The sequence below is a fragment of the Urocitellus parryii genome, chromosome 1 (genome assembly GCF_045843805.1).
Source record: "Urocitellus parryii isolate mUroPar1 chromosome 1, mUroPar1.hap1, whole genome shotgun sequence".
Classification (NCBI taxonomy): domain Eukaryota; kingdom Metazoa; phylum Chordata; class Mammalia; order Rodentia; family Sciuridae; genus Urocitellus; species Urocitellus parryii.
In genome coordinates, this window is record NC_135531.1 from 81,601,179 (window position 1) to 81,615,602 (window position 14,424).

Consider the following 14,424-nt stretch of genomic DNA (forward strand, 5'->3'; position numbering starts at 1 on the left):
AATAGACTTAAAGATAAGAATCATATGATCATCTTAATAGATGCAGAGAAAGCATTTGACAAAACTATAGCACCCCTTTATGTACAAAACACTAGAAAAACTAGGAATAACAGGACATATCTCAACATAATAAAGGCTGTCCATGTTAAGCCCCAGGCCAACATCATTCTAAATGGACAAAAATTGAAGGCATTCCCTCTAAAAATTGGAACAAGAAAGGAATGCCCTCTTTTACCACTTCTATTTAACATAGTTCTTGAAACACTGGCCAGAGCAATTAGATAGATGAAAGAAATTAAAGGAATACACAAAAGAAAAGAAGAACGCAAACTGGCACTATTTGCTGATAATATGATTCTATACCTGGAAGACCCTAAAAGCTCCACCAGAAAACTTCTAGAACTAGTAAATGAATTCAGCAAAATAGCAGGGTATAAAAATCAACACCCATAAATCAAAGGCATTTCTGTATATCAGTGACAAATCCTCAAAAAAGGAAACAAGGAAAACTACCCCATTTTCAATAGCCTAAAAAAAAAAAAAACACTTAGGAATTAATGAAGGAAGTGAAAGATCTATATAATGAAAATTACAGAACCCTAATGAAAGAAATCAAAGAAGACCTTAGATGATGAAAAGATCTACCTTGCTCTTTGATAGGCAGAATTAACAGTATCAAAATGACCATACTACCAAAAACAATATACAGATTTAATGAAATTCCAATCAAAATTCCAATGACATTCCTCATAGAAATAGAAAAAGAAGATATGAAATTCATATGGAAAAATAAAGAGACCCAGAATAGCTAAATCAATCCTTAGCAGGAAAAATGAAGCAGGTGGCATCACTATACCAGACCTTAATCTATACTACAGAGTAATAGTAACAAAAACAGCATAGTATTGGCACCAAAACAGACTGGTGGACCAGTGGTACAGAATAGAGGACACAGAGACTAACCGACAAAACTACAATTATATTAGACAAAGGTGCCAAGGACATACATTGGAGAAAAGATAGTCTCTTTGACAAATGGTGCTGGAAAACCGGAAATCCATATGCAAAAAAAAAAAGAAAAAAGAAAAGAAATTAAACCCCTATCTCTTGCCATGCACAAACCTCAACTCAAAATGGATCAAGGACTTAGGAATACAACCAAAGACCCTGCATCTAATAGAAGAAAAAGTAGGCCCTAATCTCCTTCATGTGGGATTAGACCCCAACTTCCTTAATAAGACTCTTGTGGAGCAAGAATTAAAATCAATAATCGAAAAATGGGATGGACTCAAACTAAAAAGTTTCTTCTCATCAAAAGAAACAATCTGTGAGGTGAATAGAGAGCCTACATCTTGCAAGCTAAACTTTTTAAAGTACAATTTAGAATCCATAGTGTACTGTAAAAATAATCATAAATCTGCATGGATTAGCAGTACTGGCAAAAATCAAATGACAGCCTTAAATCTCTTATATATTTAGGAAACAGTGTTAATGATCAGAAATATTATTGGTCAAAGCAAATGGATATAAGCAGGTCTTCAAATGATAGTGTGGCCCTTCTATGTCAGACACAATGTATAAAAGAGAGTACTTATTGGTTACCTTGCCAATAAACCTAGATAAACTTCCATTTTATAAATTTTTACATAACACTTAGACAAAGCTTACATACATATAGTTCTCAGATATTTAGTTATACCCAGTCACATATTTAGGGTGTCAACTATATTTTTATAACCTAAAATAATAGTATTTTATCTAACCATTTACAAAGTAATCATTTAAGACTTTAAAACAGGTACAAACTCTTAGTTTCCCTAAGTAATAAAACCAAACAGATAAAACAGATACCTTTTCTTAAAATTTTTAAATTTGTTTTTATTAGTTATACATGACAATATAATGCACTTTGATACACCATATAAAGTGGAGCATAATTTCTCATTTTTCTGGTTATACATGATGTAGAATACCACCAGTCATATATAGATACATAGGCTAATTATGCTTGATTTATTCTACTATCTGTCCTACCCATATATCCCTTCTCTCCTTTAATTCCCCTCTATCTACTTTAATGTGATTCTTTTCTTCCCTAGCTCCCCAATAAGAAAACTATCTTGATAGATAAGATCAGATCAATATTACATACTTTGCTTTACATTAGTATATTAAGGTTCAATTAATTTTGTCTGATTGTACTAATTATACACAATTTAATAACAAAAACAAACTTTTTGAGATTTACCTTCTACAAACCTTCTGTAACTTTCTTAGATGTTTACAACCTTAGTTTTGTCCTCTTTCATCTTGGGCTTTAGCACAAGGATATTTCTTGACCAGACAAAATATTTTTATCATTCCAGTAACATTTCTTTGACCTTCTAACTTTCTGCACTAAAATATATTTCCATACCTATACTTTATCTTTTCTAATTTTGGACCCTATCTTAAACTCATTTTCTCAAACAAACCTGATGAATATTATCTGTGCTTTTAATTTACACAATATATTTAATCCCAGGAGATGGTTAGATAACCTCCTATTCAAAAACTGTGCCTTAATCTTTTTTCTCCCAGTTTACATTCAAGGTGTTGGAGCACAGGATATTTTTTAGCCTGACCACTCTCTCTCATCATTATCACAATGCCATCAACTTTAAGTAAGTTCCCAATTGTCAATTGAACCCAGAGGCTCATTTTGGGCCTTTTTCTTTTACTAGGCATATTGCTATGCAATGGAGGAGGCCTTTTCCATCCTTTTCTTTAGGCTTCCTTGAAGATCCCTTTGCAGAGGCTGCCTACAACACATGGGTTGGCCTTAGTTTCTTTCATTTCTGAATGCAGTTGTTTATTCTGCCAGTCTCCCCAGGCATTTAGTATTATGAGATGCTGTTATAGCAAGAATTTCTTTGCCCCAGTGATGGATATCTCCTGGCCAAATGAGATGTAATATCAGATCTTAAAAGGGAGACTATTCCTGTCTCTAGATCATAAACTGACCATGCTGGAACCAACTGCCACATTCTTTGTGGTCAGTAGTCTTTGCCCCACTATGGGCAAAAGTGGCTGGAAGGCAGGGAAGAGGCCAGGTTCTCTTTGGCCATTTTCCTAGAACCTAGGTAGCTTTTCTGGGATTTTTTTCTTCAGGTTAGGGTTAGTGCCCTGCTATCTTTGCACACCAGAGACAGTGAGTTTTGGCACTTTTAACTTAGTTTCTGACTGTTCTGACCCCTTATCATGCAGCTGCATAAATGCCTGTGCATATAGAATCTCTTTCATATACTTTATCCCTGAAAGATCAACTTCAAGATTGTGCAATAATCCAGAAAATCCATTCAAAGGCCAGATTGTGTTACACTAAACTATCTTTCTCTTAGACTGGCTTATACCTATAGGTGGCCCATGCAGCCAAGATCTCTCTACTCAAGAGACTACAGGTAAGATCAAGGCAGCAGGGCCTATTCTTAAAGGCTCAGTAACAGATACAAAAAGATAAGAGGATCACTGAAAAGAGGGCTGACAGATGGGAACCTTTAAAGCAGAAAGACCTGCACATAAAAAATTTCTTTAACTTTTACAGAGCAGCTCCAACTACAACATTGTATAATAATCCAGAAAGCTATTCAAAAGCCAGATCATTACAATAAAACATTTTTAGACAGGTTTATACTATAGGATCACTACAGTCTTCAAAGGTGCACTAACAGATACAACAAACAAACAAACAACAACAACAAGAAAAAACAGACAACCAAAGGGAAGCCCAAATCAAAGGCCAATAACAGATGAGAAATTAGAATGAACCAGAAGGGAGAAAATATCCTTAAAGTTCCACTTAAGCATGACTCCTATACCAGTAGCACCACAGATGCCCCCACAAATAGGGACTAGACATTCCCAGGAATCAAGAGTCTTGACATGCACACAAGGAAATTTACGAGATAGCCAATGATGTGATGACTTCACTGAGTTCAGTTTCCTTTTTATCAAAGTAGACCATGGTGGAATAACCTATATCATTCAGGAAGAGAAAGCGTGAGTTCTCCAAAGCAAAAAGAGCTTCAGCAGCTGCTGGGATTTTCCTTCAGTCCCTCCTTTGACTCACAAGAAAAGCTCCTCCAGTTTGACCTGAGGAAAACTGACCCATCTCCTAATTCTCCTATGGTTGGCTCTCAACAAGTTCTCCATTCTGGAAGTGGGGGTCTTTGGAGAGCCAGACCTAACCAAGAAAGCTGGAGAAGGGGCTGTTCTTGGTTCCCACCTGGGGTGCCAAATCTGTTACCAAAAGCTTAGTCTTTGTCCCCAGTTCCAATCTAATAATGAAGACATGGTTTTAAGAAAAAGGAAAAGTAAGTTTTACTGATTGGCTAGCAAAGGAGAAACACAGGAGACTTCTGTTAAAGAGGCTGTGATTCTCAGGAAATTTAATTTTTACTTATAAAAATTTTAGTTACGTATAAAATTTTCCAAAGAAAGAATAAAACTATAAATCTACATGACAAAAAAATCAATTTGAGGAGACTAAAGTACAGGTAAACAAAAAAATAGAAAAATAAGATCAACCATGATTTTACTGTCTCAAGTTTATGTTATGAAGTTCCACATACTTGTTATAAATGTGCTATAAGTTTCACTCAAGATAGAAGTAAAATTGTTCACTTATTGCTAGTACAGAGACCAGTGAAAAATTGCTTTCAAGGGCTTGCAAAATCTAGTATAAAGAGTTTCTCTGCCAGAAAGCAGTGAACATTTCCCTCCACATCTTTAAAATAAACCAAGCACATCTTTTGCATAATGCACAACTTTTTTATGACACCATTCAATACAATACCTGTGGTATAACACTATGATCTGATCTGGTAAAATTAATTTTACAGGAAAGAAAATTTCATTTGTATACAACCTTCTATTGGTTTATATTGACTAAAAGGTTAGTTTTAATAGAACCCAAGGGAGTCTTCCACAAAATAGGTTCTATGAAACAGTCTATAAAAAGAATCAATCTTTTCCTTTGCTGCTTGGACATTCTTTCTGTTTTTCCTTCTCTCTTTGCTTCTGTTTGTGGCTTTCTCTATTTTTAGATTTTTCCTAGATTCTCCCCTCATCACACTCTGACCTGTTCCCAGGAAGAACTATTCACTACTTCACTTTTGAGTCCTCCCTTAATTATATGCAATATTTTCACTGTAAGATTTCATCATATTCATTTGTCCAAAGATGACTAACAAGAAAGGTTTTTATATATTTGTTTATTTTATCAAGAATGGCAGCAGAGCCAGGTGTGGTAGCACATGCCTGTAATAGCAGAAGCTCAGGAGGCTGAGGCAGGAGGATCGTGAGTTAAAAGCCAGTCTTAGCAACTTAGCGAGGCCCTAAGCAATTCAGTGAGACCCTGTCTCTAAATAAAATATTAAAAGGGTTGGGGATGTGGCTCAGTGGTTAAACACCTCTTGGTTCAATCCTTCTCCAATACCAAAAGAAAGAAAGAAAGAAAAAATGCAGAAATCACTGGCCACAAATTCCTAACATTCTGAATTTTATCCTTGGGTTAATTCAGATTTACAACAGCTGTGCAACTCAAGTACCTTTTTTAAAAGATCCTGTGTAATTACTGGCATTATGGCATTACTCAAGAGATATGTTTTAGACTATATAGTTGTAAAAGATTAGGTCATATTTAACTTTCTAGTAGTGAAAAATTGTATGTCATACCATATTTTTTTTAAAGAGAGAGTGAGAGAGAGAGAGAGAATTTTTTAATATTTATTTTTTAGTTCTCGGCGGACATAACATCTTTGTTTTTATGTGGTGCTGAGGATCAAACCCAGGCCACAAGCATACCAGGCGAGCACGCTACCGCTTGAGCCACATCCCCACCCTAAATACCATATTTTTTAACAAGGGTCTATGAGAAATATTTACATTAATTCAATATCAAAAGTGTATGTGTTTCCAGTGAGCAACAGGTAGTTTAATTTTTTTTTAGTTGTCAATGGAACTGTATTCATTTATTTATATGTGGTGCTGAGAACAAAACCCAGTGCCTCACATATGCTAGGCTACCCCCTACCACTGAGGCACAATGCTAGCCCCAGGTAGTTTGATTTTAACTATATAAAATCCAGGAATTTGATTTTAACTATATAAAATCCAGGAATCAGCATAATTATATGCTGATTATTTTTCTTTACCCCCAAAACTTGAGAATTGAATGAGCAACCTCTATTTAGCAAATTGCAAGACATTATGTTATCAGTTTATATATTCACTTCATCCCCAGGGCATCATTTTAGTATATAGCTACATATAACCAAATACCCAAACAGGAGATTCATTTATCTAATATCTCAGTGTCGGGAAGGTTTTGATTACTACTTATTCTATAGGTCAAGGAATTCAGGGTCAAGGTTTCTAAAGTGTTTTGATATTTCCTTCCTGATCTCATGTCATCAAGTTCTTGTCATCAAGTGTTTGTAAAAGGAAGAAGGCAAGGACCAAAAGCAAAATGGTAGAGCCTTTGAACAGGCAACCCAGGCATTTAATATTTCAAATAGAACTCAAAATTTAGCCACTTAAAAAATATTATCATCACATTTTGTTCTGTGTATTTGCAGTCTTAACTGTCTGTCCTCATTTGGAATATGTCATGTGATTATGACCAGATCATGGCTGGAGCTGGAATTATCTGAAGGTTCAACTTGGCTAAAGGTCCAAAATGGCTTCCTCATGTGTAGGAGTTGATGGTGGTTTTTGGCAGAGAGTTCAATCAAAGTGCCTACATGTGGCTTTGGCTTCTGATAAGTTCTGAGTGAGATCATCCCAAGGATGTTTATAAAAATAGAAAGGCTTCTCATGATTTTATTCCAGATGTTTGAGAATATTGCTTTCAATATATTCTATTGCTCTGGGAAATTGTTAAGATCAACTCAGATTCAAGGGAAGGAAATTAAGGCCTATCTCATCATGTGAGAAGCAATACAGGTGGACACAGAGGGAAGGAATTAATGTTGAACATTTTTGGATACTACCACTCACTATCTACTCTCTGGCTACCAATATTCATGATCCCCCAACACACAAAAGCAACTAAATTCTCTCTAATATTCCTGAAATTAAATCCCATGTGGTGTTAGTTTGAAACCTCCATTTCAAAATTTAAATAAAGTTCAAGGAACAATGATGGTCCAACTTCTCAAGTGCATTTCTTTAAATACGTTTTGTCTTTAAAAGAAATTGCAATTAAAGAGGCAAGTTATCTGCTTGATACATTCAGTATTAACAAAGGTGATTCAAGAGTTTGCAATGTACCAAATTTAAGGAATTGGGTGCTGACAGGAGACACATAGCATTCATAGTACTTTTTAAAATTATATATTGGCAAATTGTAATTGTACATATTTATGGAATAAAAAGTGGTGTTATGATTCTTTAATACAATGTGGAAGAATTATATCAAACCATCAAACTGTCACCTGAAATATCTGACATTTTTTTTATAATGAGAACATTTGAGGTTTACTCTCAGTGATATTCAAATGCCCTGTATTCAGTCATTAGCTATATTTACTACACTCCTTGCTGAGTGAAAATCACCTCTTCTGTGATTGGTTTCAGTCTTGCTCAAAGGGAGTCATTCTCTGTGCCACTTGTCTCTGCCCTCTAGGCTACTACTGGCATTGTGCTCTAAGACTTCTTTCCTTTCAATTAAAAATGGCCTACCTTTACTCCTGAATAGCTGTCAGAGCCTACTTTACACTGATGGATAGTTTGATCCTCCAATTAAAAAAAAAAAAACATAAAACAAACAAACAAAAAAACCTTCAACCTTCCTGTGCCTTTTATTCTAGTCTTATAGGGGTTCACTCCATTAGACAAAATCCTCTCACAAGTTTTTCTCCAGAGAGATTTTTCTCTATTTTGGGCTTAGATTCTTGATACTATGAAATTGCAGGCATAGAATTCTGCAAAGCCTTTCTGTCTAGTTGGGAAACTCTGAAAAATTCTTCTTGATATGAATAGAGTTTTTTTTTTTTTCCAGCTCTGGCCCTGCCATAACTGTTCTTAAGGGGTTAGTTGAGAGTTCTTCATCCAGAATACTGAATTGAAGTTTACCCTGAGGTTATGTGTTACTGGACAAATGGTAAGATTTGAGTTTTGCCCTGAAGCCTTTCCTTATTTTGAGAAAACTTTTGCTTCCTGGAAAGACTGAGGATGATAACCTTTTCTATTTTTGAACCTAGTAAGTCCTCTATCAAACACTGATTACTGTTTTTTTTTTTAATGTCATAAATCTTATTTCATCTGTACTTTATCCTATGCATCTAACAAAAACCAATTTCATCTTTCAGCAATCTCCTAGAATGATATTCAATTCATTAGGACTATTTTCTACATTATTGGATCATGTCATCGCTAATTTTTTTTTGCCTCTGAATTTTTGCATAGCTTAGTTTCAGAAATTCCTGAATCTATTTTCTGCAATATTATATCTGTCAAATTAGCCAAGAAGAGAATCATTAAACCCTGTATGCTTTTTAAATTTTTTAAATTTGTTTTAATTAGTTATATATGACAGTAGAATGCATTTATGGACTTTGATATATCATACACAGATGGGATATAATTTCTCATTTTTCTGAGTATATATATTGCAGAATCATATGGTCATGTAATCACATATATACATACAGTAATAATGTCTGTTTCATTCTACTATCTTTCCTATCCCCACATCCCCTCCTCTTACCTCCCATTACTTCCCTCTACCTAATATAAGGTAACACTATTCTTCCCTAGTGCCCTTCACCATATTGTGAATTAGCATCCGCATATTACAGAACACATTCAATCTTTGGTTTTGTGGGATTGACTTATTTCACTTAGCATCATATTCTCCAATTCCAACCATTTACTGGCAAATGCCATAATTTTACTCTTCTTTAAAGCTGAGTTATATACCATTGAGTATATATACCACATTTTCTTTATCCATTCATCTATTGAGGGATGAAACACCATATGCTTTTTTTAATTGTATAAATATTTTCACTTTATTCTATAAGACTAGAATTTACAGATATTTAGTACATCTACTTATATTACCATAGTTTTAAAATTAGTATAAACATAAACAAAAAATTGAAAAATCAAATACATATGGTAGGCATAGAATTTGAAAGTTATCCAACTCTTGCTTTGTAAACCTGTTCTTGCAGATCTTAAGTGTGCCACTTCTATTTTGCTTCGTTAAACAAAGGTGTATTAATCTCTTGCACAGAATGATAAATGCTGAGAATGAAGAAAAAAGCACAGACTGAATTTTTAGGAAATTCATAGCTTTAAAACATTTTTTTTTTTTTAAAACATTTTTAATAGGACAATCACACATACATTTACAGGTACAGAGTACTTCATGGGACACCTGGATGTGTTTCATTGTGATCCTACATAGGAGGATATGATATTTAAAAATATCTGTGCAAGTATGATTAGAAATGAAAGTAAATGTGCATAATTATATGTAGAATATATTTCTTTATTTCACTATTTTGTAACACTTTATTTACTGGTACTACACTAATCAGTGTCATGTATAAGAATATTTATGGAAATAGGTCCAGATCTTTGATCCCAAGGATGAATAATATTTAGGAATGTGAGCACACTGTTTTCAGCCCTATTCCAATTATTGTGGAAGATGGACAAGTTGGTTAAATATTGTCTTCAAAGAACTTCCAATTTGGTAGGTAAGAAAAATTTATGGACAGTTCAAACACCCATAATATGAGGCAATATGTAATGCAATATATAAATCAAGTTAGTGCAATAGAGTTACTGCATTAAAGTTAATACAGGAAATAATTTTGAGTGGACCTACTAATCTTTGTCTTATGTGAATTGAAGAAGTAAGTTAGAGTTACCTTGACATTTGTCCACCTCCTGTATGTGTTTTGTTGTTGTTGTTGTTATTGTTGTTGTTCTGGAGATGGGATCTCACTAGGTTGCCCAGGCTGGCCTTGAATATTGGGTTCAAGCAATACTTTTCCTCAGCTTGCCAAGTAGCTCGTATTTCAGGCACACTCCTCTGTGCTCTGCTGGTTTTTTTCTTTTTAAAAAAATTCCTTTTTAGTTATATATAATATTAGGATAGATTTTGACCCAATCACAAAAGCATGGTATAATCTGCTCTAATTCAGTCTCCAGCAGTTCCCTCCTCTTCCTTCATACCATTCCATGCACTTTTCCCTGTATTCTGCTGAGCTTCTGTAATATTTATATAGGAATTTTTTTGATTAGTGTCTTGTGGATATACATGAGGTTGGAATCCACTATGCTATATTCATGCATGCACATATGAAATTGTGGTCAGTTTCATTCCACTGTTCTTCCCTTTTCCCATCCCTCCTTCTTCTCTCCTCAATGTTTTTCTTCTATTCTGTTGATCTATCCTGTATTTTGATGAAATTCCCTATCCTTTTTTCCACTTTCTCTCTCTTTCTTTTATCTGCTCTCTTATTTTTCATTATCTTTGCTATCAAAGAAAACATTCTACCTTTGACTTATTGTCCGACTTATTTCACTTAGCATGATAGTCTCCAGTTCCCTCCACTTACTGGCAAATGCCATAATTTTATTCTTCTTTACAGCTGAGTAATGCTTCATTGTGTATATATGCCACATTTTTTAATCCATTCATCTGTTCAAGGGCACTTGGGTCGGCTCCATAGCTTGGCTATTGTAAATTGCGCTACTATTGATGTGGTTGCGTCACTGCAGCATGCTGATTTTAAAAAGTATATATATGTACTGAAGAGTGGTACAATTGGATCCTATGGTGGTTTCATTCCTAGTTTTTGAAGAATTTCTAAATATGGATCTTATCATCAGCAAGCAGAAAAACATCAGTCTCTTCTTTTCCTATTTGTATCCCTTTAATTTTCTTCTCTTCCCTGATTGTTTTTGCTAGGGTTTCAAGGACTATGTGGTATAGGAGTGGGGAAAATGGGCATCCTTGCCTTGCTCCTGTTTTTAGAGTAAATGCTTTAAGTTTTTCTCCACTCAGAATAATGCTGGCCTGGGGCAATGTTGAAGAAAGTTCCTTCCATTCCTAGTTTTTTAAGTGTTTTCCATCCTTTCAACTTCAGTCTGTGGATGTCTTTGGGTGCTGTACTTTGTTTAATGCTTTTACTGCATCTATTGATATAACCATGTGATTATTGGCCTTAACTATTTATGTGGTGAATTATAATTATTGATTTCTGTATGTCAAACCAAATTTTGTATGTGATTTGCCAATATTTTATTAATATTTTTTGCATCTGTTTATTGTGAATATTTTGTTTCCTTGATGTGTCTTTGTCTGGTTTTAATAACAGGGTGAAACAGGCTTTGTACAATGAGTTTGGCAGAGTTCCTTTTTTTTTCTTTTTCTTTTTTTCCATTTTATATGATAACTTGAGGTTTGGTATTAGTTCTTCTTTAAAGGCCTTGTAGAACTTGGCTGAGGATTTGTCCATTCTGGGGGGGGGGGGGTTCCTGTGTTGGAAGACTTTTGATAATTCTTTCAATTTCATTACTTGAAATTTTTTTTCAAAGAGAGAGAGAGAGAGAGAGAGAGAGAGAGAGAGAGAGAGAGAGAGAGAATTTAAACATTTTATTTTTTAGTTTTCGGCAGACACAACATCCCTGTTTGTATGTGGTGCTGAGAATCCAACCCGGGCTGCACGCATGCCAGGCGAGCACGCTACCGCTTGAGCCACATCCCCAGCCCCTTGAAATTTTTTGTATCTTCATGGTTCAATTTGAGTTGGTCATATGTTTGTAAGAATTTGTCAGTATCCTGAAGATTTTCTAGCTTATTGGAGTATAAATTTTTAAAATACTCTCTGATAACTCTCTGGATAGTACAATCTGTGGTGATATTTCCTTTTTCATTGCTAATTTTGTTAATTTGAGAGTTCTCTCTTTCTCTTTTGGTTAGTTTGGCTAAGTTTACCAATATTGCAAAGAATTTATCAACGTTCTTTCAAAAAAGTAACCATGTTTCATTCACCTTTTGTACTTTTTTATTATCAGTTTTATTGATTTTGTCTCTGAATATAATTTTTTCCTGTCTTCTACTGATTTTGGTGTTGGTTTGTTTTTCTTTTTCTAGCATCCTGAGATGTAATGTTAGATTGGTATCTTTCTATTCTTTTAATGTGTGAATTCAATGCTATAAACTTTCCTCTAAGAACTAACTTTATACTTTCCAAGATATTTTGATATGTTGTATCATTATTCTCATTTACTTCTAAGATTACTTTTGTTTCTCTCCTGATTTCTCCTGATATCCATTCATCATTCAAAAGTGTTAAAAAATATAAAATAGAAAATTAACATACTATAATGGTCATCTTTGTACTTTAAATAAACTTTTAATCCTTTCTGAAAAAAATAAAAACCTAATGATAAGAATTTATCATTAATCTAGGCCCATTAAACTAAATCTTTCAAGCAATTGGTATGTTACAGTCACCCAGAATTATTGTATTGTGGTATATTTGATTCTTAATATTGAGGAGCATTCATTTTATATATGAGGATACACCATTGTTTGGGGCAAAAATAATATTTTCAATCATATATCTTGTTTTTGTATGATTCCTTATAGCAGTCTGAAGTGATTTTTTTGTTTTTAATATCTCTTTTGATTAATTCTGTCTTGAAGTTCACTTTATAATGAAAAAATAACTATCCTGCTCGTACCATTTGCATGTTATGCTTTTTCCATCCTTTCAACTTCAGTCTGTGGATGTCTTTGAGTGTGAGGTGAGCATCTTACAGACATTATATTATTAGTTCTTGTTTTATATTCAACCTATGTCTTTTATTTGAAAAGGCTAGACTATTTACATTCAATGTTATCATAGATGATTTTATTTCCTCCCATTTTGATTTATTTCTAATGTTTAAATCAGACTTGATTCTCTAATTGACTATTCTTCTAAAGTAATTCCTCATTATATTTGTTTCATTTCTATTTTTATTTCTTCATGAATTATTTTATCAAGTATGTTTTGTAGTGCAGGCTTTCTTGTTACAAATTCTTTTTTTCTTTTAATTTTATCCTCAGTTGTGAATCTTAATTTTGTTAGGTATATCATTTTGGGTTAGTATCTATATTCTTTAATTGGTATATATTATTTAAGCCCTCCTGGCTTTAATTTCAGGGTTGAGAAATCAGCTGAAATTCAGATTTTGGAATTCTAAAAGTTTGACCAGCTATTTTTCTTTTGCACCTTTTAAAATTATCCATATTCTGTATGTTAGGCATTTTTATTATAATGTGTCTTGGAGTGGATCTATTTTGATTTTGTACATTTGAAGTCCTAAATGCCTCTTGTATTTGAATTTCCATCTCATTATTATGTTTGAAAATCATTCTGATATTACTTTATTGAAAGACTGTACGTCTTTATATTGTGTTTCAGAGCCTTTATCTACCCCCTGGATCTTAAATTGGCTTCTTGCTGTTATCCCAGATTTCTTGAATATTCTGGTGATGGTCTCTTAACATTATGGTTAACATTATTTTCAAGATTATATATTTTGTCTTCAGTGCCTGAAAACTCTATCTTCTAAGTAGTCTAATCTACTGGTAGTAGTTCCCGTTGAATTTTTAATTTGGTTTTTGAGTCTTTCATTTTGAGCACTTCTGTTTGGTTCTTTTTTAGAATCTCTATCTCTTTTTTGAAGACCTCTGTAACTTCCTACATTTTCTCCCCAATTTCACTCCTTATATCTTTTTGCAGCTCATAGAACATTTTAGTATAAACTTTCTAAATTTTTTCTCTGACATTTTATCCACTGTGTTATTGATGGAGTCAGTTATTGAAGCATTTTGGGCTATTTGGGATAGATATTTCCCTTGTTTTTTTTCATATTGTTTGTATGTCTATCTATCTATTGGGATATTTATCATTTCTTCTTTGAATCAAGAGACTACTTTATGAGCTTCTTAAAGGCCTGGGTTGGGTAAATATCCAGATATTGATACTTTAAGTCAATATGTTAACTCTGCAGATTCCAATATTAGCACCACTTTGAGAGATGCCGCAGAACCCTATTTAGTATAATTACTTCAGAACCAAGGCTTATACTGTTAAAACTTATGAGAAATGAAAATCTTCTTGACATTGTTCTCCAGAGTTCCACAAATCCAGGTTTAAATTGTAGTAAAGATCTAGAATAGGTCAAAAATAAATTATTAAATTTATTAAATTGCTATAACTATAAATGAGGGTTAAAAGTGGGAAAGAAAAATGATTGGGCAAAAAGGAGATAGAGAAGATTCAAAGAAATAATATATTCCAATGTAGAGAGGAGAAATAGATGGATGTTGGGTATTTGAAGCAGTATCAGATAATGCAAGAGGTTGAA